Source organism: Carassius auratus, unplaced genomic scaffold (assembly GCF_003368295.1).
Source record: "Carassius auratus strain Wakin unplaced genomic scaffold, ASM336829v1 scaf_tig00042997, whole genome shotgun sequence".
NCBI classification, from domain to species: Eukaryota; Metazoa; Chordata; class Actinopteri; order Cypriniformes; family Cyprinidae; genus Carassius; species Carassius auratus.
In genome coordinates, this window is record NW_020526753.1 from 23,224 (window position 1) to 49,888 (window position 26,665).

Genomic DNA, 26,665 nt, shown 5'->3' on the forward strand with positions numbered 1-26,665 from the left:
GTAACTGTCTCCATGTTGTTTGGTTGTCCTTTTTTTCGATTCGTATTAATTTTGTTGTCGCTTACAGCGACACCTAGTGGCCTGTCGCCGCGCCCTTTTTCACCTGGCCTCGGACTGAGCCCCTGCACAGGTGTGCCGATTTGGGTGAAGGGATCTCACTCCTTCCTGGAGTTATAGCCATTCGAGCCACCTCGGACACGCCACCTTAGCACGCTTTGAGGTCCCCTCGCCAAGGTGAATGGAAATTTCCTCTATTTTTGGATGATTATTGACACTCAGACTCCAGAGAAGCTTTCTGTGCTGATTTGGGTGGGACTGGGCCAAATACCTGGCGCCAGGTTGCAAAAGAAGGTTTTCGACAAAATCCAAAATACCCGAAAATTTCGTCAGAGCGACGGGCCAATCTGAGACCTGCGTCTCGTTCGGCTCGAGCCAAGGATTCCGGTGACATAAGGCACGTGGCTCTGCGACCAACCGTTTGGGAGTTACGAGCGATGCCGTACTTTCCGTCGCTGCAGTTCCACCGTCAGGCCGATCGGGACAAGGCCCGGTGACGTTGCAGACAGGGGAGGGTACTACCATCCCGCAGTGTTGCAGGTGTTTTCATCTTTGTTTGATTGTCCATTTACATTACATTTTCCCTATTTTTCAGCTTACGGCGCCACCTAGTGGCCTGTCGCCGCGTCCCTTTTCGCCTGGCCTCGGACTGAGCCCCTGCACAGGTGTGCCGATTTGGGTGAAGGGATCTCACTCCTTCCTGGAGTTATAGCCATTCGAGCCACCTCGGACACGCCACCTTAGCACGTTTTGAGGTCCCCTCGCCAAGGTGAATGGAAATTTCCTCTATTTTTGGATGATTATTGACACTCAGACTCCAGAGAAGCTTTCTGTGCTGATTTGGGTGGGACTGGGCCAAATACCTGGCGCCAGGTTGCAAAAGAAGGTTTTCGACAAAATCCAAAATACCCGAAAATTTCGTCAGAGCGACGGGCCAATCTGAGACCTGCGTCTCGTTCGGCTCGAGCCAAGGATTCCGGTGTCATAAGGCACGTGGCTCTGCGACCAACCGTTTGGGAGTTACGAGCCATGCCGTACTTTCCGTCAGGCCGATCGGGACGAGGCCCGGTGACGTTGTAGACAGGGGAGGGTACTACCCAGATAGCACACTTACGTCTGCAAGATGTCTGTTAAAGAACTGTTGATCTGGAAAGCATCTGCCATCTACAAACGTCTGACATACGCCTTTCAGATGTCAGTTTTATATACCTTCTAAATCATAAACATCTAAAAGACATCTAATTGACATCTATCTGACATCTAAAAGGCAGTGTTGGGGAGTAACTAGTTACATGTAACAGCATTACGTAATTTAATTACAAAATGAATGTAACTGTAATTAGTTACAGTTACGAAGAAAAAATTAGTAATTAAATTAAAGTTACTTATGAAATTTTTAACGATTACAAAGGCAATTACATTTGAATATTTACACACATCCACATACAGATTTCACTGATTTCTTTCCCAAATTGCACTGACTGTTCTGAGACATACGCCCTAATAATTTCCAGAATTTTAACAGAATTTTTTGTTTTTCCCAGTCCGCCCTTCCTGTAAATTAATGGCAAAAACATGCAGTTTCATTTAATACAAATAGGCCTACTGAAGCTTGCAGTGTTGTCAGCCTCTGCCGCCTCAATATAGGAGTACATGAGCACATAAACATCATTTCTAGAACTGCTCTGTGTCACGTCATGCATTTTACCTATCATATCATATACAAAGAGACAGCAGTTTAAAAAAACACCAATGTTTCAGGAGTTTATTATACAGGAATGACACATGCTTATTAGATAACTGTATTTGAGTTGATGTATATGTTTTTATTTATTATTATTTAATTTTCACAAATTTAGAAAAGTAATCTAAAAGTACTCAAAAGTAATTAGTTACATTACTTTAATAAAGTAATTGAAAAAGTTATACTACTATAACATTTTAAACAGGGTAACTTGTAATCTGTAACCTATTACATTTCCAAAGTAACCTTCCAAACACTGCTAAAAGGAGACGTCCAATAGACGTATTGCAGATGAGCAAACAGCCTTAAAACTACATCTTGCAGATGTAAATTCATATGTCAAATAGACGTCTCCTAGATGTATGTGTGCTATCAGGGTACCATCCCCCAGCGTTTTTAGGTCTCCCAAAACTTACCAAAGCCGAGATGGGCATCGCCGTGTCCGGCTTCCTCCCTGCTGCGTCTTAGCAGCATCGCTTCTCGGCCTTTTGGCTAAGATCAAGTGTAGTATCTGTTCTTATCAGTTTAATATCTGATACGTCCCCCATCCGGGGACTACATATTAAATGGATTTTTAGATCACGGAGCTGGAGCCGGGGCTTGCTCCGTCCACTCCATGCATCGGCCTGGTATTGCAGTGTCTCCAGGAACGGTGTGCTTTCCCTTTTTGGGGATTGCCATTTATTGTGTCGAATAGCAGAACAAGGAATGAGAGCTGCCGTTGCAGATGCTGTGGTTTATTGCAAACTTTTTTCCTGATGTGTCCACCTGGGGTCTTGGACTCTTCCACTAACGATGCACCCACCTGAGGTCTTGAAGTCTTTCACAGACGAGGTGACGCATCGAATCAGGTGTGTTTGTTTAAAGAGAGTCATCTAAAACTGGCGTTGGGAAGCACCGGCCCATGAGCTTGGCAGTTTCCAGGCCAGTAACGGAAGGCACCCGTCCTTCCTTTCCTGGAGGGGGGGCGGAGGGCTAACCGTTGGTGAGGATGGTAGAGATGCAAATCACACCTCTGGCTGACCGCCTGGGCCTTCATACTTACCTGGCAGGGGAGACACCATGATCAAGAAGGCGGTTCACCCAGGGCGAGGCTTGTCCATTGCACTCCGGCCATGCTGACCCCTGCGAATTCCCCAAATGCGGGAATCTCGACTGCATAATTTATGGTAGTGGGGGACTGCGTTCGCGCTCTCCCCTGAAATTGTTGGTGAAACAAAGCAGAAGAGGTTTTTACAGTTTTTTATTTATTTTCCTTTCAGAATGGGGAGTTCTGTCACATGCGAGATATGTGTTGTGCGCCTGTGAAACAAAGTCACTTGCGCTCTTGAAAAATCGGACCCTGGTGGGTAGTTTAGTTCGAACATAGCGCAGACCTTACTTTGAAAGTAGATTGGACTGACTGCAGCCTAGCTGTAACTGTCTCCATGTTGTTTGGTTGTCCTTTTTTTCGATTCGTATTAATTTTGTTGTCGCTTACAGCGACACCTAGTGGCCTGTCGCCGCGCCCTTTTTCACCTGGCCTCGGACTGAGCCCCTGCACAGGTGTGCCGATTTGGGTGAAGGGATCTCACTCCTTCCTGGAGTTATAGCCATTCGAGCCACCTCGGACACGCCACCTTAGCACGCTTTGAGGTCCCCTCGCCAAGGTGAATGGAAATTTCCTCTATTTTTTGGATGATTATTGACAGTCAGACTCCAGAGAAGCTTTCTGTGCTGATTTGGGTGGGACTGGGCCAAATACCTGGCGCCAGGTTGCAAAAGAAGGTTTTCGACAAAATCCAAAATACCCGAAAATTTCGTCAGAGCGACGGGCCAATCTGAGACCTGCGTCTCGTTCGGCTCGAGCCAAGGATTCCGGTGACATAAGGCACGTGGCTCTGCGACCAACCGTTTGGGAGTTACGAGCGATGCCGTACTTTCCGTCGCTGCAGTTCCACCGTCAGGCCGATCGGGACAAGGCCCGGTGACGTTGCAGACAGGGGAGGGTACTACCATCCCGCAGTGTTGCAGGTGTTTTCATCTTTGTTTGATTGTCCATTTACATTACATTTTCCCTATTTTTCAGCTTACGGCGCCACCTAGTGGCCTGTCGCCGCGTCCCTTTTCGCCTGGCCTCGGACTGAGCCCCTGCACAGGTGTGCCGATTTGGGTGAAGGGATCTCACTCCTTCCTGGAGTTATAGCCATTCGAGCCACCTCGGACACGCCACCTTAGCACGTTTTGAGGTCCCCTCGCCAAGGTGAATGGAAATTTCCTCTATTTTTGGATGATTATTGACACTCAGACTCCAGAGAAGCTTTCTGTGCTGATTTGGGTGGGACTGGGCCAAATACCTGGCGCCAGGTTGCAAAAGAAGGTTTTCGACAAAATCCAAAATACCCGAAAATTTCGTCAGAGCGACGGGCCAATCTGAGACCTGCGTCTCGTTCGGCTCGAGCCAAGGATTCCGGTGTCATAAGGCACGTGGCTCTGCGACCAACCGTTTGGGAGTTACGAGCCATGCCGTACTTTCCGTCAGGCCGATCGGGACGAGGCCCGGTGACGTTGTAGACAGGGGAGGGTACTACCCAGATAGCACACTTACGTCTGCAAGATGTCTGTTAAAGAACTGTTGATCTGGAAAGCATCTGCCATCTACAAACGTCTGACATACGCCTTTCAGATGTCAGTTTTATATACCTTCTAAATCATAAACATCTAAAAGACATCTAATTGACATCTATCTGACATCTAAAAGGCAGTGTTGGGGAGTAACTAGTTACATGTAACAGCATTACGTAATTTAATTACAAAATGAATGTAACTGTAATTAGTTACAGTTACGAAGAAAAAATTAGTAATTAAATTAAAGTTACTTATGAAATTTTTAACGATTACAAAGGCAATTACATTTGAATATTTACACACATCCACATACAGATTTCACTGATTTCTTTCCCAAATTGCACTGACTGTTCTGAGACATACGCCCTAATAATTTCCAGAATTTTAACAGAATGTTTTTGTTTTTCCCAGTCCGCCCTTCCTGTAAATTAATGGCAAAAACATGCAGTTTCATTTAATACAAATAGGCCTACTGAAGCTTGCAGTGTTGTCAGCCTCTGCCGCCTCAATATAGGAGTACATGAGCACATAAACATCATTTCTAGAACTGCTCTGTGTCACGTCATGCATTTTACCTATCATATCATATACAAAGAGACAGCAGTTTAAAAAAAACACCAATGTTTCAGGAGTTTATTATACAGGAATGACACATGCTTATTAGATAACTGTATTTGAGTTGATGTATATGTTTTTATTTATTATTATTTAATTTTCACAAATTTAGAAAAGTAATCTAAAAGTACTCAAAAGTAATTAGTTACATTACTTTAATAAAGTAATTGAAAAAGTTATACTACTATAACATTTTAAACAGGGTAACTTGTAATCTGTAACCTATTACATTTCCAAAGTAACCTTCCAAACACTGCTAAAAGGAGACGTCCAATAGACGTATTGCAGATGAGCAAACAGCCTTAAAACTACATCTTGCAGATGTAAATTCATATGTCAAATAGACGTCTCCTAGATGTATGTGTGCTATCAGGGTACCATCCCCCAGCGTTTTTAGGTCTCCCAAAACTTACCAAAGCCGAGATGGGCATCGCCGTGTCCGGCTTCCTCCCTGCTGCGTCTTAGCAGCATCGCTTCTCGGCCTTTTGGCTAAGATCAAGTGTAGTATCTTTTCCAGGAGCTTTGCCGGGAGAGCGTGTGAAAGCATCGGCCAAGATGGTTCGCGATGAGGAATAGTGTTCGTGTGGAATTGAAGATGGATGCTGAGGACTTTGTGAAGCAACGTTTTGGAAGAGAATTTTGTGTTGTGGAAATTCTTCAAGGAGTTTTCAAGATTCAGCCTGGTGATATTTTCTGCCTACAAGATTTTGCGGTATCTGGTTTTTTGGATTTAACTTTACTACCCTAAAGATTGTGTGGATTTTGAGCCGGAAGAAGAAAGAGGGTCATAAGCTGCTTGAAGGACTGCAGCTCCAGCCATTGTTTGTCCAGGACTTCATCCCTCTTATAATTCATGTATACAACCCCTTTGTAGAGGATTCGGACGTCCTGGCGTTAGTTAAGCGATATTGTGAAGCTGTGAGAGGAGGAGAACATTTAAAAGACCGTTTTGGGATTTGGAATGGGAAGAGGAGGTACATGGTGAAGCTGAAAAATTGACCCCTCTGTACAAGGTAGTGTGTTACATCCTCCAGGCAGTTTTTCAATTGGACCAAACAAAGGTTACTTGTACTATCCTGGACAACCTCTATATTGTCGACGGTGTGGAGGACAGGGTCACGTGAAGGTTGATTGCAAAGGAGAGAGATGCAGATTTTGTGGTGAGTCCAACCATGTGGCAGGTATATGCACGGCTCCAAAGCGTTGCAGTTTATGTGGAAGTGATGAGCATCTGTATCGGGGCTGTCCAGGCAGGAAGAAAAGTTATGCCAGTTTATTTAAAGAAGGGGAAGACTTGCTGGGTGACTGTAAAGCCCTTGTTGGTGAGTGGTCCAGCTCATCAGCAAGACGGACTGCACATGCTGCTGAAGCCAGTAAGCACAGATGGGAGCGGACAGCTGAAGTGAATGATAAGATACTTTATCGAAGGGAGACATCCCCAGTGGCGGAGGAACGGTTGATTGAAATAATTTCAGGTGATGCAGAGGAGCCAATTAAGGACATGGATCAGAAGGAGGACGGAGATAACAAGATGGAGGTATCAGGAGGAAGAGGGCGTCGGCGTGCAGTTGAAAAGGATGACTGTGAAGAAGAGGAAAGAGAGTGGAAGTGCTCGAAGCTCGAAGCTGCAAGGACTCTTGTTTCTTTAGAGGACTTATTAGATTTGCAAGATCAACAGGTGGACAACTGGGAATGGGGAGAGTGTGAGGCAGATGGAGAAGAAGATTCTCAGGAATGGACTGATGTAGTTGCAAGGAGAGTGAAGGGGAAGGGAGGCGGAAGTAGTGTTGGCAAAAAAGTCCTTTAAGTTTAAACAATTCTAGGGATAGTTGTGATGTGCTGTTCAAAATGTGCTAACTTTAAAATTGGAATGTTGTGATTTTTGAGTTTGAAGTGAATGTTGTATGAGTTTTGGAGTTTAAAAAAAAAAAAAAAAAAAAAAAAATCTGTTCTTATCAGTTTAATATCTGATACGTCCCCCATCCGGGGACTACATATTAAATGGATTTTTAGATCACGGAGCTGGAGCCGGGGCTTGCTCCGTCCACTCCATGCATCGGCCTGGTATTGCAGTGTCTCCAGGAACGGTGTGCTTTCCCTTTTTGGGGATTGCCATTTATTGTGTCGAATAGCAGAACAAGGAATGAGAGCTGCCGTTGCAGATGCTGTGGTTTATTGCAAACTTTTTTCCTGATGTGTCCACCTGGGGTCTTGGACTCTTCCACTAACGATGCACCCACCTGAGGTCTTGAAGTCTTTCACAGACGAGGTGACGCATCGAATCAGGTGTGTTTGTTTAAAGAGAGTCATCTAAAACTGGCGTTGGGAAGCACCGGCCCATGAGCTTGGCAGTTTCCAGGCCAGTAACGGAAGGCACTCGTCCTTCCTTTCCTGGAGGGGGGCGGAGGGCTAACCGTTGGTGAGGATGGTAGAGATGCAAATCACACCTCTGGCTGACCGCCTGGGCCTTCATACTTACCTGGCAGGGGAGACACCATGATCAAGAAGGCGGTTCACCCAGGGCGAGGCTTGTCCATTGCACTCCGGCCATGCTGACCCCTGCGAATTCCCCAAATGCGGGAATCTCGACTGCATAATTTATGGTAGTGGGGGACTGCGTTCGCACTCTCCCCTGAAATTGTTGGTGAAACAAAGCAGAAGAGGTTTTTACAGTTTTTTATTTATTTTCCTTTCAGAATGGGGAGTTCTGTCACATGCGAGATTTGTGTTGTGCGCCTGTGAAACAAAGTCACTTGCGCTCTTGAAAAATCGGACCCTGGTGGGTAGTTTAGTTCGACCATAGCGCAGACCTTACTTTGAAAGTAGATTGGACTGACTGCAGCCTAGCTGTAACTGTCTCCATGTTGTTTGGTTGTCCTTTTTTTCGATTCGTATTAATTTTGTTGTCGCTTATAGCGACACCTAGTGGCCTGTCGCCGCGCCCTTTTTCACCTGGCCTCGGACTGAGCCCCTGCACAGGTGTGCCGATTTGGGTGAAGGGATCTCACTCCTTCCTGGAGTTATAGCCATTCGAGCCACCTCGGACACGCCACCTTAGCACGCTTTGAGGTCCCCTCGCCAAGGTGAATGGAAATTTCCTCTATTTTTGGATGATTATTGACACTCAGACTCCAGAGAAGCTTTCTGTGCTGATTTGGGTGGGACTGGGCCAAATACCTGGCGCCAGGTTGCAAAAGAAGGTTTTCGACAAAATCCAAAATACCCGAAAATTTCGTCAGAGCGACGGGCCAATCAGAGACCTGCGTCTCGTTCGGCTCGAGCCAAGGATTCCGGTGACATAAGGCACGTGGCTCTGCGACCAACCGTTTGGGAGTTACGAGCGATGCCGTACTTTCCGTCGCTGCAGTTCCACCGTCAGGCCGATCGGGACAAGGCCCGGTGACGTTGCAGACAGGGGAGGGTACTACCATCCCGCAGTGTTGCAGGTGTTTTCATCTTTGTTTGATTGTCCATTTACATTACATTTTCCCTATTTTTCAGCTTACGGCGCCACCTAGTGGCCTGTCGCCGCGTCCCTTTTCGCCTGGCCTCGGACTGAGCCCCTGCACAGGTGTGCCGATTTGGGTGAAGGGATCTCACTCCTTCCTGGAGTTATAGCCATTCGAGCCACCTCGGACACGCCACCTTAGCACGTTTTGAGGTCCCCTCGCCAAGGTGAATGGAAATTTCCTCTATTTTTGGATGATTATTGACACTCAGACTCCAGAGAAGCTTTCTGTGCTGATTTGGGTGGGACTGGGCCAAATACCTGGCGCCAGGTTGCAAAAGAAGGTTTTCGACAAAATCCAAAATACCCGAAAATTTCGTCAGAGCGACGGGCCAATCTGAGACCTGCGTCTCGTTCGGCTCGAGCCAAGGATTCCGGTGTCATAAGGCACGTGGCTCTGCGACCAACAGTTTGGGAGTTACGAGCCATGCCGTACTTTCCGTCAGGCCGATCGGGACGAGGCCCGGTGACGTTGTAGACAGGGGAGGGTACTACCCAGATAGCACACTTACGTCTGCAAGATGTCTGTTAAAGAACTGTTGATCTGGAAAGCATCTGCCATCTACAAACGTCTGACATACGCCTTTCAGATGTCAGTTTTATATACCTTCTAAATCATAAACATCTAAAAGACATCTAATTGACATCTATCTGACATCTAAAAGGCAGTGTTGGGGAGTAACTAGTTACATGTAACAGCATTACGTAATTTAATTACAAAATGAATGTAACTGTAATTAGTTACAGTTACGAAGAAAAAATTAGTAATTAAATTAAAGTTACTTATGAAATTTTTAACGATTACAAAGGCAATTACATTTGAATATTTACACACATCCACATACAGATTTCACTGATTTCTTTCCCAAATTGCACTGACTGTTCTGAGACATACGCCCTAATAATTTCCAGAATTTTAACAGAATTTTTTGTTTTTCCCAGTCCGCCCTTCCTGTAAATTAATGGCAAAAACATGCAGTTTCATTTAATACAAATAGGCCTACTGAAGCTTGCAGTGTTGTCAGCCTCTGCCGCCTCAATATAGGAGTACATGAGCACATAAACATCATTTCTAGAACTGCTCTGTGTCACGTCATGCATTTTACCTATCATATCATATACAAAGAGACAGCAGTTTAAAAAAACACCAATGTTTCAGGAGTTTATTATACAGGAATGACACATGCTTATTAGATAACTGTATTTGAGTTGATGTATATGTTTTTATTTATTATTATTTAATTTTCACAAATTTAGAAAAGTAATCTAAAAGTACTCAAAAGTAATTAGTTACATTACTTTAATAAAGTAATTGAAAAAGTTATACTACTATAACATTTTAAACAGGGTAACTTGTAATCTGTAACCTATTACATTTCCAAAGTAACCTTCCAAACACTGCTAAAAGGAGACGTCCAATAGACGTATTGCAGATGAGCAAACAGCCTTAAAACTACATCTTGCAGATGTAAATTCATATGTCAAATAGACGTCTCCTAGATGTATGTGTGCTATCAGGGTACCATCCCCCAGCGTTTTTAGGTCTCCCAAAACTTACCAAAGCCGAGATGGGCATCGCCGTGTCCGGCTTCCTCCCTGCTGCGTCTTAGCAGCATCGCTTCTCGGCCTTTTGGCTAAGATCAAGTGTAGTATCTTTTCCAGGAGCTTTGCCGGGAGAGCGTGTGAAAGCATCGGCCAAGATGGTTCGGATGAGGAATAGTGTTCGTGTGGAATTGAAGATGGATGCTGAGGACTTTGTGAAGCAACGTTTTGGAAGAGAATTTTGTGTTGTGGAAATTCTTCAAGGAGTTTTCAAGATTCAGCCTGGTGATATTTTCTGCCTACAAGATTTTGCGGTATCTGGTTTTTTGGATTTAACTTTTACTACCCTGAAAGATTGTGTGGATTTCTTTGAAGCCTGGAAGAAGAAAGAGGGTCATAAGCTGCTTGAAGGACTGCAGCTCCAGCCATTGTTTGTCCAGGACTTCATCCCTCTTATAATTCATGTATACAACCCCTTTGTAGAGGATTCGGACGTCCTGGCGTTAGTTAAGCGATATTGTGAAGCTGTGAGAGGAGGAGAACATTTAAAAGACCGTTTTGGGATTTGGAATGGGAAGAGGAGGTACATGGTGAAGCTGAAAATTGACCCCTCTGTACAAGGTAGTGTGTTACATCCTCCAGGCAGTTTTTCAATTGGACCAAACAAAGGTTACTTGTACTATCCTGGACAACCTCTATATTGTCGACGGTGTGGAGGACAGGGTCACGTGAAGGTTGATTGCAAAGGAGAGAGATGCAGATTTTGTGGTGAGTCCAACCATGTGGCAGGTATATGCACGGCTCCAAAGCGTTGCAGTTTATTGGAAGTGATGAGCATTTGTATCGGGGCTGTCCAGGCAGGAAGAAAAGTTATGCCAGTTTATTTAAAGAAGGGGAAGACTTGCGTGGGTATGTAAAGCCCTTGTGTGTGAGTGGTCCAGCTCATCAGCAAGACGGACTGCACATGCTGCTGAAGCCGTAAGCACAGATGGGAGCGGACAGCTGAAGTGAATGATAAGATACTTTATCGAGGGAGACATCCCCAGTGGCGGAGGAACGGTTGATTGAAATTAATTTCAGGTGATGCAGAGGAGCCAATTAAGGACATGGATCAGAAGGAGGACGGAGATAACAGATGGAGGTATCAGGAGGAAGAGGGCGTCGGCGTGCGCTTTGAGGTCCCCTCGCCAAGGTGAATGGAAATTTCCTCTATTTTTGGATGATTATTGACACTCAGACTCCAGAGAAGCTTTCTGTGCTGATTTGGGTGGGACTGGGCCAAATACCTGGCGCCAGGTTGCAAAAGAAGGTTTTCGACAAAATCCAAAATACCCGAAAATTTCGTCAGAGCGACGGGCCAATCTGAGACCTGCGTCTCGTTCGGCTCGAGCCAAGGATTCCGGTGACATAAGGCACGTGGCTCTGCGACCAACCGTTTGGGAGTTACGAGCGATGCCGTACTTTCCGTCGCTGCAGTTCCACCGTCAGGCCGATCGGGACAAGGCCCGGTGACGTTGCAGACAGGGAGGGTACTACCATCCCGCAGTGTTGCAGGTGTTTTCATCTTTGTTTGATTGTCCATTTACATTACATTTTCCCTATTTTTCAGCTTACGGCGCCACCTAGTGGCCTGTCGCCGCGTCCCTTTTCGCCTGGCCTCGGACTGAGCCCCTGCACAGGTGTGCCGATTTGGGTGAGGGATCTCACTCCTTCCTGGAGTTATAGCCATTCGAGCCACCTCGGACACGCCACCTTAGCACGTTTTGAGGTCCCCTCGCCAAGGTGAATGGAAATTTCCTCTATTTTTGGATGATTATTGACACTCAGACTCCAGAGAAGCTTTCTGTGCTGATTTGGGTGGACTGGGCCAAATACCTGGCGCCAGGTTGCAAAAGAAGGTTTTCGACAAAATCCAAAATACCCGAAAATTTCGTCAGAGCGACGGGCCAATCTGAGACCTGCGTCTCGTTCGGCTCGAGCCAAGGATTCCGGTGTCATAAGGCACGTGGCTCTGCGACCAACCGTTTGGGAGTTACGAGCCATGCCGTACTTTCCGTCAGGCCGATCGGGACGAGGCCCGGTGACGTTGTAGACAGGGGAGGGTACTACCCAGATAGCACACTTACGTCTGCAAGATGTCTGTTAAAGAACTGTTGATCTGGAAAGCATCTGCCATCTACAAACGTCTGACATACGCCTTTCAGATGTCAGTTTTATATACCTTCTAAATCATAAACATCTAAAAGACATCTAATTGACATCTATCTGACATCTAAAAGGCAGTGTTGGGGAGTAACTAGTTACATGTAACAGCATTACGTAATTTAATTACAAAATGAATGTAACTGTAATTAGTTACAGTTACGAAGAAAAAAAATTTAATTAAATTAAAGTTATTATGAAATTTTTTAAAGATTAAGGCAATTACATTTGAATATTTACACACATCCACATACAGATTTCACTGATTTCTTTCCCAAATTGCACTGACTGTTCTGAGACATACGCCCTAATAATTTCCAGAATTTTAACAGAATTTTTTGTTTTCCCAGTCCGCCCTTCCTGTAAATTAATGGCAAAAACATGCAGTTTCATTTAATACAAATAGGCCTACTGAAGCTTGCAGTGTTGTCAGCCTCTGCCGCCTCAATATAGGAGTACATGAGCACATAAACATCATTTCTAGAACTGCTCTGTGTCACGTCATGCATCTTACCTGGAACACCAGTCAAGAACGTCAGGCAGCTTGTCCATTGACTCATGTGACCCCTGCGATTCCCAAATGCGGAATTCGACTGCATAATTTATTGTAGTGACGTTTGCGCGAATTTTGGTGCAAACAAAGCAGAAGAGGTTTTTACAGTTTTATTATTTTCCTTTCAGAATGGGTCGTCACTCGAGATTTTGTTTGCGCCTTGAAAAAAGTCACTTGCGCTCTTGAAAAATCGGAACCCTGGTGGCGTAGTTTAGTTCGAACATAGCGGCAGACCTTCTTGAAAAGTAGATTGGACTGACTGCGCAGCCTAGCTGTAACTGTCTCGCATGTTGTTTGCGTTTGTCCTTTTTTCGATTCGTATTAATTTTGTTGTCGCTTATAGCGACACCTAGTGGCCTGTCGCCGCGCCCTTTTTCACCTGGCCTCGACTGAGCCCCCTGCACATGGTGTGCCGATTTGGGTGAAGGGATCTCACTCCTTCCTGGAGTTATAGCCATTCGAGCCACCTCGACACGCCACCTTAGCCACGTTTGAGGTCCCCTCGCCAAGGTGAATGGAAAATTTCCTCTATTTTTGGATGATTATTGACACTCAGACTCCAGAGAAGCTTTCTGTGCTGATTGGGTGGGACTGGGCCAAATACCTGGCGCCAGGTTGCAAAAGAAGGTTTTCGACAAAATCCAAAATACCCGAAAATTTCGTCAGAGCGACGGGCCAATCTGAGACCTGCGTCTCGTTCGGCTCGAGCCAAGGATTCCGGTGTCATAAGGCACGTGGCTCTGTGACCAACCGTTTGGGAGTTACGAGGCCAATGCCGTACTTTCCGTCAGGCCGATCGGGACGAGGCCCGGTGACGTTGTAGACAGGGGAGGGTACTACCCAGATAGCACACTTACGTCTGCCAAGATGTCTGTTAAAGAACTGTTGATATGGAAAGCATCTGCCATCTACAAACGTCTGACATACGCCTTTCAGATGTCAGTTTTATATACCTTCTAATCATAAACATCTAAAAGACATCTAATTGACATCTATCTGACATCTAAAAGGCAGTGTTGGGGAGTAACTAGTTACATGTAACAGCATTACGTAATTTAATTACAAAATGAATGTAACTGTAATTAGTTACAGTTACGAATAAAAAATTAGTAATTAAATTAAAGTTACTTATGAAATTTTTAACGATTACAAAGGCAATTACATTTGAATATTTACACACATCCACATACAGATTTCACTGATTTCTTTCCCAAATTGCACTGACTGTTCTGAGACATACGCCCTAATAATTTCCAGAATTTTAACAGAATTTTTTGTTTTTCCCAGTCCGCCCTTCCTGTAAATTAATGGCAAAAACATGCAGTTTCATTTAATACAAATAGGCCTACTGAAGCTTGCAGTGTTGTCAGCCTCTGCCGCCTCAATATAGGAGTACATGAGCACATAAACATCATTTCTAGAACTGCTCTGTGTCACGTCATGCATTTTACCTATCATATCATATACAAAGAGACAGCAGTTTAAAAAAACACCAATGTTTCAGGAGTTTATTATACAGGAATGACACATGCTTATTAGATAACTGTATTTGAGTTGATGTATATGTTTTTATTTATTATTATTTAATTTTCACAAATTTAGAAAAGTAATCTAAAAGTACTCAAAAGTAATTAGTTACATTACTTTAATAAAGTAATTGAAAAAGTTATACTACTATAACATTTTAAACAGGGTAACTTGTAATCTGTAACCTATTACATTTCCAAAGTAACCTTCCAAACACTGCTAAAAGGAGACGTCCAATAGACGTATTGCAGATGAGCAAACAGCCTTAAAACTACATCTTGCAGATGTAAATTCATATGTCAAATAGACGTCTCCTAGATGTATGTGTGCTATCAGGGTACCATCCCCCAGCGTTTTTAGGTCTCCCAAAACTTACCAAAGCCGAGATGGGCATCGCCGTGTCCGGCTTCCTCCCTGCTGCGTCTTAGCAGCATCGCTTCTCGGCCTTTTGGCTAAGATCAAGTGTAGCGGCGATGGCTACATCGAGGGGAGATGGTGCTTTGCCGGCCATGATGGCGCGGTTAAAGAATACTGTACGGATTCAAGTGCTGCAGAATGCTGTTCGGTCTGTGAAAGAAAACTTCAGGAGGGAATTTGTGGTCGTGGATGTCTTGAAAGGAGTCTTCAACGTAGCAGCTTCATCAGTGTTCTGTCTTCAGGATTTCACCGCAATGGGATTTATGGATTTGACCTTCTTCAATTTAACGGACTGTGTGAGTTTTTTTGAGTCTTGGGGGCATAAAAAGCACAAGTTGTTGGAAGGACTGAGTTTGCACCCTCTGTTTGCACAGGATTACTTACCTCTCACAATCCACCTATACAATCCTTTTGTTGAGGATGTGGAGGTAATGACTTTTCTTGAGAGGCACTGCGAGGCTGTGAAAGGAGGTGAGCGTGTGAGGGATCGGTTTGGGATTTGGACTGGAAAGAGGCGGTTTTTTGTGAAGCTCAAGGTGGACTCCGCAGTCCCTGGAAGCCTGATTCACCTACCTGGGTCCATTTCCATTGGGCCTAACAGGGGCTTTCTCTACTACCCTGGGCAGCCCATGTATTGCAGGAGATGTGGTGGAGAAGGACACATTAAAACAGACTGTGAAGGACAGCGTTGTCGGTTTTGTGGGAAGGCGGACCACGTTGCTTCTGCCTGCCCCGCACCAAAACTTTGTAGCCTTTGTGGCAAGGCCGATCATCTTTATCGTACCTGTCCTTCAAGAAACAAGTCATATGCGAGCATATTGAAGGAAGGTCATGATCTGCAGGCAGACCTGGAGGCCATTCTTAGCAGTCTACCAGCAGAATGGGAGGGGCATCTTCAACAAGCGACAGGTGCGAATGATCAGAGAAGTATGAGTACATCAAGTCAGGAGTGTGCTGGTATGAAGGAACAAGCGGATGGAACTGTGGGGGATCTGATAACCTTGTCCCTGGATGGAAAGGAGGTAAAAGGAGTGGGATCAGAGGAGCAGCTTAATGCATCTCCAGGATGGACAGATCTGGACTTCACAGAGGTGCTTTCTGGGGTGTTGGAGGTGGATAAGGAGCAGACCATTTTGGAGCCTGCAACTGGATCAACCCATCAACGAGAGACAGTATATAGTGAGTCAAAGATGGAGATTGCAGCAGAGTCAGCATCTGGGACTGGCCGTCGCAGAGCCTGGAGTGAGGCCAGTGACCCTGATAATGGGGAAATATGCAAATACAGCAAACTGGAGAACTCTGTTAGTGAGGACTCTGTGAGTCAAGATTGTAATGAGGAGGGTTATGAAGGAAAAGAGAATGAGGAGGGAGGAACAAGCACTGGTTGGGGGGATAGTATTGAAGAGGAAGAGGGAGGGGAAGAAATGATAGCAGAATCCGGGGAATGGTCTGAAGTGGTTTCAAGGAGGGTAAAGGGAGGAAGGGGAAGAAGAGAATGTGGGAAAAATGGGGAGGAATAAGGGGGGAAGTAGGTTGGGGAAGTATTTTGGGCAATATGGGGGCTTTTGGAGAGAGTCCAAAGGTTTTCAATGGGACTGTTAAGAGTGGCAACATTTAATGTAAGAGGGCTGAAAATGGCAGAGCGCCGGACAGCAGTTTTCTTTTCTGTTAAAGATTTATATTATGATGTTTTGTTTTTACAAGAATGTCACTTGGAGAATGAAAGGGATGTGGAGAATTTTTCGAAGGATTGGACTCGGGGACCATCCTTTTGGGGAGTGGGGAATGTGAGGGCGGATGGGGTGGGGATTTTATTCTTTTCCTGGGAGGTGATAGTTGAAACATCTGGGGTGATTGTTCCAGGGAGAGTGATGTTTGTGGATGCAAGATGGAGGGGGGTGGCCTTGCGGTTCATAAATGTGTATGTGCCCAGTAAGCGAGAGGAGAGGGAAGGTTTTTTGGGAAAAATATTTCCGTTATTATATACGAACCGGCTGGTGGTCTTGGCAGGGGATTTTAATATGTCCCTAGAAAAAAATTCTGGGGGGGAATTGGCAGGGGTTATTAAAAGTTTTGGATTACAAGATTCAGGTCAGACAGCTGGAGGGGAGGGTTTAGGTTATACATGGTTTAACAGTAGGCAGGAGGCATCACGGTTGGATTATATATTTTTGTCAAAATCTGTTAAAGTTAGTGGCTACACAAGGCAGCCAATGTGGTGCTCAGATCATTGTTTAGTTGGGGCTGGGGCAGAGTTGGAGGCAGGGCAAAGGGGTCGGGGGAAGTGGAGGATGAATGTTACATACCTCAAAGACCAAACCTTCTGTAAGGTTTTCCAGGTATTATATGCTGGGTGGTGCAATTTAAAAGAATTCTACCAGTCACATTCTGACTGGTGGGAAGGGGTGAAGGAGAGGATTAGGTTTTTTTGCAGGGCATGGGGTTTAGCTTTGGAGAAGGCTAAGAGGAATCAAGTGCGTCAATGGACTAAAGAACTGCAAGTTTTATGCTCTCAAGGTCTATTGAGCACTGTGCAAGGGTGGAAGAAAGCCAAACTATTGCAGGACTCTTTGAATGAACATTATAGAGGGGAAGCACAGAAGTTTGTTATGCAGTCAGGTGTATGTCAGCGTGTGTTAGATGAAAGGCCTACAAAGTTTTTCTTTTCTACTGTGAAGGGCAGGCAGAAGCGTAGCAGTATGGAATGTTTAAATACAGAGAAGGGTAAGGTTTACTCAGTTGAAGGAATGCTCAAGGCTTCAGTTGCCTTTTATAAGGAGCTGTTCGCGAATAGAGAAATAAGAGAGTCAACAACGGAGGGGTTTCTAGAGGATCTGGACAGGACCTTGGAGGAAGAGGAGGCAGGCAGGTTAGAGAAGGAGGTCACCTTGAAGGAAGTAGAGGTAGCAATTAAGTCCTTGAAGAGAGGCACGTCTCCAGGTGGGGATGGTCTCCCAGCTGAATTTTATCAAGCCTTCTTGCCTTTAGTAGGCCCTGAACTGATTAAGGTCTATCAGGAAAGTCTGGAAGTGGGGAAATTGCCTATGTCTATGAGGAGGGGGTTGGTGACCCTCCTGCATAAGAATAATAGTAAGGAGGATTTGGCAAATTGGCGGCCAATAACTTTACTTACTACCGATTATAAGATTCTGGCGAAAGTCTTATGCTTACGGCTTAAGGGAGTGTTAGATTTGGTGGTTCATCCAGATCAAACTTGTGGGGTTCCAGGAAGATCAGGCAGCCTCAATTTAGTTTTGATCCGGGATTTGATCAGTTGGGCTGAGCAACGGCAGCTTCCTTTGGCAATCCTGAGCCTTGACCAGGAAAAGGCCTTTGATAGGGTTAGCCATTCTTTTTTGTGGTCAGTGTTGGAGAAGCTTGGATTTGGCCCAGGGTTCAGAGCCTGGATCCAGCTTCTGTATAGTAAAGCTTTCAGTCAGATTAGGATTAACGGGTTCTATTCTGAACCAGTGAGACAGTTGGGTGGTGTGAGGCAAGGGTGTCCTTTGTCACCCTTGTGCTATATACTGTCTTTAGAGCCTCTGATTAGTCGGCTACGATTAACAGAAGCTCTGACTGGTGTAGTAATGCCAGGTGGAGGAGGGATAAGGGCAAAAGTGTTAGCTTACGCAGATGATATGACAGTCTTTTTGACCACAGAAAAAGATTTTGCAGTGACAGGAGAGATTTTGCATAGTTTTTCTGAAGCCACAGGGGCCAAGATAAATGTCAGTAAATCTTCAGTGATGTTTGTAGGACGGTGGAGTAAGAGGACTGTGGTTCCAGGAGGGTATACCTTGTGTCAGGATGGCATGAAAATCTTGGGTGTTCATTTCTTCAAGGTGAATAGTGCACAACAAAATTGGAAGGGGATGTTGGAATCTTTACAATCTAAAGTAAACCGGTGGAGTGTAAGGGATCTGTCATTATGGGGTAGAGTACAGGTAGTGAAGGCAGATGTGTTGCCCAGTATTAATCATCTGGCTTATGTTTTTCCCCTACCTTTTTGGCAGGGGAGGAGAATGGAGAAGTTGATTTTTTCTTTTATTTGGAGAGGGAGGACTGAGCTAGTATCAAGGGCGCAGATGTTTCGTCCTCTGGCTGAGGGAGGCAGAGGAGTGCCGTGCCTCCCTTGGAAGGTTACGGCTTTGTTTATTGCATTTGCAGCTCGCCTAGTGGTACAGGCTCCAGGGCATAAAGCACATGTGTTGGCTCACTTTTGGTTGGGCTGGCCTTTGAGGCATTTAACAGGGTGGAGTAATAGGGTGCCTTGGTCTCTGGATAGACCTGAACATTATAAAGTGGCGGCAGACACTATTAAAGAAAATCCTTGGTGCTTGGAAGAGTCATTGTTGTTAAATCATAGGAAGCTGTATGATAGGTTGAAGGAGAGCTCAGTTAAGGAAGCTAGAGGGGCAGGGCCTCCAATTGAAGTGAACTGGTTGTCCTTGCAACCAGATTATTTGGTAGGGAGGTGTAAGGATGTGAACTGGTTGGCAGCATTAGGGAGGCTTCCAGTACGGGAGCGTTTATATAGGCATGGTCAGGGCAGATCTCCTTTGTGCCCAGTGGGTTGCGGGGGAGAAGAGACAATAGAGCACGCCTTGTGGTCATGTCCAGGAGCAATGGCTTTATGGGAAGCAGTCACTGGGTGGTGGAGAGAGTGGGGAGGACCACTGATTACCCGGGACTTAGTGTTGTATGGAGGAGGGTTGGGAAATATAGAGAAGGATCAGAAAAGAGTAGTATGGGTAACTATCTCAGAAGGGAAGCGTATCTTATGGGACTGGCGTCTAAGGTGCCTGAGGAAGCAGTTGCCTGGTTTAGAACCTCAAAAGTTATTTTCAACACTTTTGGCAAGTTTGGTTAAAGAGGTAAATGGGTATAAGCTCGTTTATGGAGAGGAGGAGACGAGGGCTGTATGGGGGGGACTCCCTCGGGTAGGGGTGGGATAAAGTCTTGGGTGTCAAAAATCTAGTTTTGTTTATGAGGCACTGATAGTAATGTGTTGTTCACTTTATATGAAGTTATTTTTGAGTTCGGAATGTTCAAACTGAAAATGTGTATGCCTTTGTTACAAGTGGTTCATTTGTAAATTTGTATGAGTGTATGGATTTAATAAAAAAAAAAAAAAAAAAAAATGATCAGTATCTGGCTGTCGTCAGCATGCGGCTCTGACTTCTACATGGCTCCGGAGGTGTGGGAGGGACACTACACTGCCAAAGCGGACATTTTTGCTCTCGGCATCATCATTTGGGCCATGATCGAGCGGATCACGTTCATCGACGCCGAGTCCAAGCGAGAGCTCCTCGGCACATACGTCCGCCAGGGGACAGAGATCGTCCCGGTGGGCGAGGCCCTGCTAGAGAACCCAAAGATGGTCCTGAACATCCCACAGAAGACGCGGAGCATCATGTCTGAAGGCGTCAGGCGGCTTCTGCAGGACATGTTGGCAGTCAACCCGCAGGACCGGCCCGACGCGTCTCAGTTGGAGGTTAGAATGGACCAAGTCACATGGGCGGCGTAAGCCAAACCCATTGGATGAAGAAAGCGAGCATGCACATTTTTCAGGTTTGCCCAGCGATGGAAATGAAAAAGGGACGTCGGATCCTGGACCTGAATTTCGTTTCGTGACCGCTTCCAAAAAGCAGAAGTGAAATCAAATGACTTAATATTTCTATTTAAAAGCCCTCACAAGGAAATGCTATGCAGTCTTCTTTATTAACACGCTCATTTTCTACTGTGGATCCTCATGCAAGTCTTCCAAACTGACCATGTGTTTCCTGCTCGGATCTCACCAGCAATGTTTTCACGTTCCTCTCGTTCTCTGCTGTGACTGTGCTGATGTTTCAGACCAGGTTTATACACACACACACACACACACACACACACATTGCACTATGTCCTCAAACAGATATATCCCGTCTGCACCTCTGTGAAATCCAGACAGTACAGATGTAAATAGTTAGATGTTTGTGGTGAATGCTCTAAAATATTCACAGGATGACAGAGAAGGAAGTAATAATAAAACTCACAAACATGAAGACACACTGTGAATGATATAATGTGAATGACTGGGTTGGTAGTGACCCGTCTCTCCTGTAGCTGGAAATACACCTGACCCGAACAACAGCACCTCTTTAAACAAAAACTCCCCCTTTGTGCCTTACTTTAACATTTTTAGAAAGTGTTGGATTGGTTCTCATTATTTGTCACTTTTTTTTATCATTTGCAAATGCTAAATATATAAATGATCCATCAATGCGGTTACAAGTTTTGTCAAGTAACTTCTTTTTCTTTAATCCAATTCCTTCTATTGTAGCCACTTCATCTAGATCTAGAACAAAAGCAGACTATTATTTGTACTAATGCCATTGAACAGGAGATTGTTTGATTTTCTATGCAGACTCGACTTTGTGTCAATAATTAGACGAGGGATCAAATGAGTTTTGTTGTTGTTAACCTTGGTTTTCATCTGACTTCACATTGTTGTAGCAAAATGTCTGATTTCCTTTTGGCTCTTCACATCAAAAAGCTTTAAGACAGGCGTCACATTCACATTGTCTGGAATGTTTCGGTTCCGTTAGAATGGAACAGTTTGAAATGTTTGAATTGTAGCGCCTCACATCACGTGATTCCAAACGGAATGTCACTCTAACTGGATTTCTCTTAACCTCAACACACTACTTTACAGCTGTGCCAGATATCAGATCTTTGTTTAAAAGAAAAAAGGCTTTAAATTGAAAGATGCATGTTACTTGTACTCCTGAGCACATTCACGGTTGAAAGAACAGTTTTCAAGCCATCCAAGATGTGGATGATTGTTTCTTTGTCAGAAATTGGAGAAATGGATATAGATCTTCTGTATAGCGATGGGTCTTCTGCGGTGGATGGGTGCCGTCGGACTAGAGCGATGTGGATTAGCGTTATATGTGGATTATTGTGATGTTTTTGTCAGCTGTTTGGACTCTCGTTCTGGCGGCGCCCATTCACTGCAGAGGATCCAGTCGGGAGCAAGTGATGCAATGCTACATTTCTCCAAATCTGATGAAGAAACAAACTCCTGTACTGTACATCTTGAAGGGAATGAGAAAGTGAAGATTTTTAAGGTGAACATAAAAGGTCACAATAAGAAGCCGGTCGCATTTTTTTTTCCTGTGAACTGGACATTTGTACCAGCCAGTGAGAAATCGTTTTTTCGTCTGTCAGTGTTTTAGTTTACATTCTTAGTGTTTCTACCTCACTTTCCCTCACTATCGTCGTGTGTCGCATCTTTTCAGTGGCAGTACTTTTATCCATAGCATCTCAAACAGACATTTCACTGTTTATGTTGGTTTTTTTTTTTGGATGAACGAGTTGCAGAACCAGAGCTTTTATAGTAAAACTAAAATATCTTTGCATTTATCGCACATGATCTCTTTATTGATGGATATAGTTCCTCCTCTTCAGTGTTTCAGAGGCTTTCTTCAGGTTTCTTCACTTACAGGGAACTAGTTCTAGTTGTTCTTTTATCGAGACAAGTTGATGTTTTTCCAAGGATGTTGGAGGTCTGAAGTTGTTAGGATCAGACTTTTAGTGTAACTCACCTTGAAATACCAAAAAAACCTCATGGACTCGTCAGTAACGTCATGTTTCTTGTCCCTCAGGTGTTCACTGAAAAAGGTTTGCGGGTCAAACAAACACGACGACTATTTAACGATACTAACCTAACCAGAGATACGCACACTGACTAATCACTACAGACACGCAAACCAAACTCTTCTCTTTCTAGTTGTTTTCTTTCTGTCCGAGTTTCACTGATTATTTTGAGATTACAGAGGTTTTATATTGTGCAAATGTCTTCTTGTGGTTAATATTGAACTGGGTTTGGTTGATGATGCTATGAGCCATTTGATGTTTTTACAAAGCAGTCTTTTTAAATTGTGTGTAGTCTCTTGTTTTGTTGAAATAAAGAAATAGGAGAAAAAAAAAAAAAATAAAAAAAAAATCTGTTCTTATCAGTTTAATATCTGATACGTCCCCCATCCGGGGACTACATATTAAATGGATTTTTAGATCACGGAGCTGGAGCCAGGGCTTGCTCCGTCCACTCCATGCATCGGCCTGGAATTGCAGTGTCTCCAGGAACGGTGTGCTTTCCCTTTTTGGGGATTGCCATTTATTGTGTCGAATAGCAGAACAAGGAATGAGAGCTGCCGTTGCAGATGCTGTGGTTTATTGCAAACTTTTTTCCTGATGTGTCCACCTGGGGTCTTGGACTCTTCCACTAACGATGCACCCACCTGAGGTCTTGAAGTCTTTCACAGACGAGGTGACGCATCGAATCAGGTGTGTTTGTTTAAAGAGAGTCATCTAAAACTGGCGTTGGGAAGCACCGGCCATGAGCTTGGCAGTTTCCAGGCCAGTAACGGAAGGCACCCGTCCTTCCTTTCCTGGAGGGGGGGCGGAGGGCTAACCGTTGGTGAGGATGGTAGAGATGCAAATCACACCTCTGGCTGACCGCCTGGGCCTTCATACTTACCTGGCAGGGGAGACACCATGATCAAGAAGGCGGTTCACCCAGGGCGAGGCTTGTCCATTGCACTCCGGCCATGCTGACCCCTGCGAATTCCCCAAATGCGGGAATCTCGACTGCATAATTTATGGTAGTGGGGGACTGCGTTCGCGCTCTCCCCTGAAATTGTTGGTGAAACAAAGCAGAAGAGGTTTTTACAGTTTTTTATTTATTTTCCTTTCAGAATGGGGAGTTCTGTCACATGCGAGATTTGTGTTGTGCGCCTGTGAAACAAAGTCACTTGCGCTCTTGAAAAATCGGACCCTGGTGGGTAGTTTAGTTCGAACATAGCGCAGACCTTACTTTGAAAGTAGATTGGACTGACTGCAGCCTAGCTGTAACTGTCTCCATGTTGTTTGGTTGTCCTTTTTTTCGATTCGTATTAATTTTGTTGTCGCTTACAGCGACACCTAGTGGCCTGTCGCCGCGCCCTTTTTCACCTGGCCTCGGACTGAGCCCCTGCACAGGTGTGCCGATTTGGGTGAAGGGATCTCACTCCTTCCTGGAGTTATAGCCATTCGAGCCACCTCGGACACGCCACCTTAGCACGCTTTGAGGTCCCCTCGCCAAGGTGAATGGAAATTTCCTCTATTTTTGGATGATTATTGACACTCAGACTCCAGAGAAGCTTTCTGTGCTGATTTGGGTGGGACTGGGCCAAATACCTGGCGCCAGGTTGCAAAAGAAGGTTTTCGACAAAATCCAAAATACCCGAAAATTTCGTCAGAGCGACGGGCCAATCTGAGACCTGCGTCTCGTTCGGCTCGAGCCAAGGATTCCGGTGACATAAGGCACGTGGCTCTGCGACCAACCGTTTGGGAGTTACGAGCGATGCCGTACTTTCCGTCGCTGCAGTTCCACCGTCAGGCCGATCGGGACAAGGCCCGGTGACGTTGCAGACAGGGGAGGGTACTACCATCCCGCAGTGTTGCAGGTGTTTTCATCTTTGTTTGATTGTCCATTTACATTACATTTTCCCTATTTTTCAGCTTACGGCGCCACCTAGTGGCCTGTCGCCGCGTCCCTTTTCGCCTGGCCTCGGACTGAGCCCCTGCACAGGTGTGCCGATTTGGGTGAAGGGATCTCACTCCTTCCTGGAGTTATAGCCATTCGAGCCACCTCGGACACGCCACCTTAGCACGTTTTGAGGTCCCCTCGCCAAGGTGAATGGAAATTTCCTCTATTTTTGGATGATTATTGACACTCAGACTCCAGAGAAGCTTTCTGTGCTGATTTGGGTGGGACTGGGCCAAATACCTGGCGCCAGGTTGCAAAAGAAGGTTTTCGACAAAATCCAAAATACCCGAAAATTTCGTCAGAGCGACGGGCCAATCTGAGACCTGCGTCTCGTTCGGCTCGAGCCAAGGATTCCGGTGTCATAAGGCAAGTGGCTCTGCGACCAACCGTTTGGGAGTTACGAGCCATGCCGTACTTTCCGTCAGGCCGATCGGGACGAGGCCCGGTGACGTTGTAGACAGGGGAGGGTACTACCCAGATAGCACACTTACGTCTGCAAGATGTCTGTTAAAGAACTGTTGATCTGGAAAGCATCTGCCATCTACAAACGTCTGACATACGCCTTTCAGATGTCAGTTTTATATACCTTCTAAATCATAAACATCTAAAAGACATCTAATTGACATCTATCTGACATCTAAAAGGCAGTGTTGGGGAGTAACTAGTTACATGTAACAGCATTACGTAATTTAATTACAAAATGAATGTAACTGTAATTAGTTACAGTTACGAAGAAAAAATTAGTAATTAAATTAAAGTTACTTATGAAATTTTTAACGATTACAAAGGCAATTACATTTGAATATTTACACACATCCACATACAGATTTCACTGATTTCTTTCCCAAATTGCACTGACTGTTCTGAGACATACGCCCTAATAATTTCCAGAATTTTAACAGAATTTTTTGTTTTTCCCAGTCCGCCCTTCCTGTAAATTAATGGCAAAAACATGCAGTTTCATTTAATACAAATAGGCCTACTGAAGCTTGCAGTGTTGTCAGCCTCTGCCGCCTCAATATAGGAGTACATGAGCACATAAACATCATTTCTAGAACTGCTCTGTGTCACGTCATGCATTTTACCTATCATATCATATACAAAGAGACAGCAGTTTAAAAAAACACCAATGTTTCAGGAGTTTATTATACAGGAATGACACATGCTTATTAGATAACTGTATTTGAGTTGATGTATATGTTTTTATTTATTATTATTTAATTTTCACAAATTTAGAAAAGTAATCTAAAAGTACTCAAAAGTAATTAGTTACATTACTTTAATAAAGAAATTGAAAAAGTTATACTACTATAACATTTTAAACAGGGTAACTTGTAATCTGTAACCTATTACATTTCCAAAGTAACCTTCCAAACACTGCTAAAAGGAGACGTCCAATAGACGTATTGCAGATGAGCAAACAGCCTTAAAACTACATCTTGCAGATGTAAATTCATATGTCAAATAGACGTCTCCTAGATGTATGTGTGCTATCAGGGTACCATCCCCCAGCGTTTTTAGGTCTCCCAAAACTTACCAAAGCCGAGATGGGCATCGCCGTGTCCGGCTTCCTCCCTGCTGCGTCTTAGCAGCATCGCTTCTCGGCCTTTTGGCTAAGATCAAGTGTAGTATCTGTTCTTATCAGTTTAATATCTGATACGTCCCCCATCCGGGGACTACATATTAAATGGATTTTTAGATCACGGAGCTGGAGCCGGGGCTTGCTCCGTCCACTCCATGCATCGGCCTGGTATTGCAGTGTCTCCAGGAACGGTGTGCTTTCCCTTTTTGGGGATTGCCATTTATTGTGTCGAATAGCAGAACAAGGAATGAGAGCTGCCGTTGCAGATGCTGTGGTTTATTGCAAACTTTTTTCCTGATGTGTCCACCTGGGGTCTTGGACTCTTCCACTAACGATGCACCCACCTGAGGTCTTGAAGTCTTTCACAGACGAGGTGACGCATCGAATCAGGTGTGTTTGTTTAAAGAGAGTCATCTAAAACTGGCGTTGGGAAGCACCGGCCCATGAGCTTGGCAGTTTCCAGGCCAGTAACGGAAGGCACCCGTCCTTCCTTTCCTGGAGGGGGGGCGGAGGGCTAACCGTTGGTGAGGATGGTAGAGATGCAAATCACACCTCTGGCTGACCGCCTGGGCCTTCATACTTACCTGGCAGGGGAGACACCATGATCAAGAAGGCGGTTCACCCAGGGCGAGGCTTGTCCATTGCACTCCGGCCATGCTGACCCCTGCGAATTCCCCAAATGCGGGAATCTCGACTGCATAATTTATGGTAGTGGGGGACTGCGTTCGCGCTCTCCCCTG

The 26,665-nt window shown here is 45.0% G+C and overlaps 7 non-coding genes and 3 pseudogenes across 7 annotated transcripts; all 10 read left to right on the forward strand.

Moving 5' to 3' along the window:
- The first annotated feature begins 2,273 nt into the window (after positions 1 to 2,273).
- Positions 2,274 to 2,464, forward strand: LOC113086281 (U2 spliceosomal RNA). Its single transcript, XR_003284748.1, has one exon. It is a non-coding gene; the product is annotated as a U2 spliceosomal RNA (small nuclear RNA).
- Positions 2,465 to 2,838: 374 nt separating this feature from the next.
- LOC113086294 (U1 spliceosomal RNA) lies at positions 2,839 to 3,002 on the forward strand. The gene has a single exon (XR_003284754.1). It is a non-coding gene; the product is annotated as a U1 spliceosomal RNA (small nuclear RNA).
- Positions 3,003 to 5,492: 2,490 nt separating this feature from the next.
- On the forward strand, positions 5,493 to 5,726 carry LOC113086289 (uncharacterized; annotated as a pseudogene).
- A 1,201-nt stretch (positions 5,727 to 6,927) lies between these two features.
- Positions 6,928 to 7,121, forward strand: LOC113086287 (U2 spliceosomal RNA). The gene has a single exon (XR_003284751.1). It is a non-coding gene; the product is annotated as a U2 spliceosomal RNA (small nuclear RNA).
- A 373-nt stretch (positions 7,122 to 7,494) lies between these two features.
- Positions 7,495 to 7,658, forward strand: LOC113086277 (U1 spliceosomal RNA). The gene has a single exon (XR_003284744.1). It is a non-coding gene; the product is annotated as a U1 spliceosomal RNA (small nuclear RNA).
- A 2,487-nt stretch (positions 7,659 to 10,145) lies between these two features.
- LOC113086290 (uncharacterized) lies at positions 10,146 to 10,224 on the forward strand (annotated as a pseudogene).
- Positions 10,225 to 22,701: 12,477 nt separating this feature from the next.
- LOC113086288 (uncharacterized) lies at positions 22,702 to 22,912 on the forward strand (annotated as a pseudogene).
- Positions 22,913 to 23,285: 373 nt separating this feature from the next.
- LOC113086274 (U1 spliceosomal RNA) lies at positions 23,286 to 23,449 on the forward strand. Its single transcript, XR_003284741.1, has one exon. It is a non-coding gene; the product is annotated as a U1 spliceosomal RNA (small nuclear RNA).
- A 2,487-nt stretch (positions 23,450 to 25,936) lies between these two features.
- Positions 25,937 to 26,127, forward strand: LOC113086282 (U2 spliceosomal RNA). Its single transcript, XR_003284749.1, has one exon. It is a non-coding gene; the product is annotated as a U2 spliceosomal RNA (small nuclear RNA).
- Positions 26,128 to 26,501: 374 nt separating this feature from the next.
- Positions 26,502 to 26,665, forward strand: LOC113086275 (U1 spliceosomal RNA). Its single transcript, XR_003284742.1, has one exon. It is a non-coding gene; the product is annotated as a U1 spliceosomal RNA (small nuclear RNA).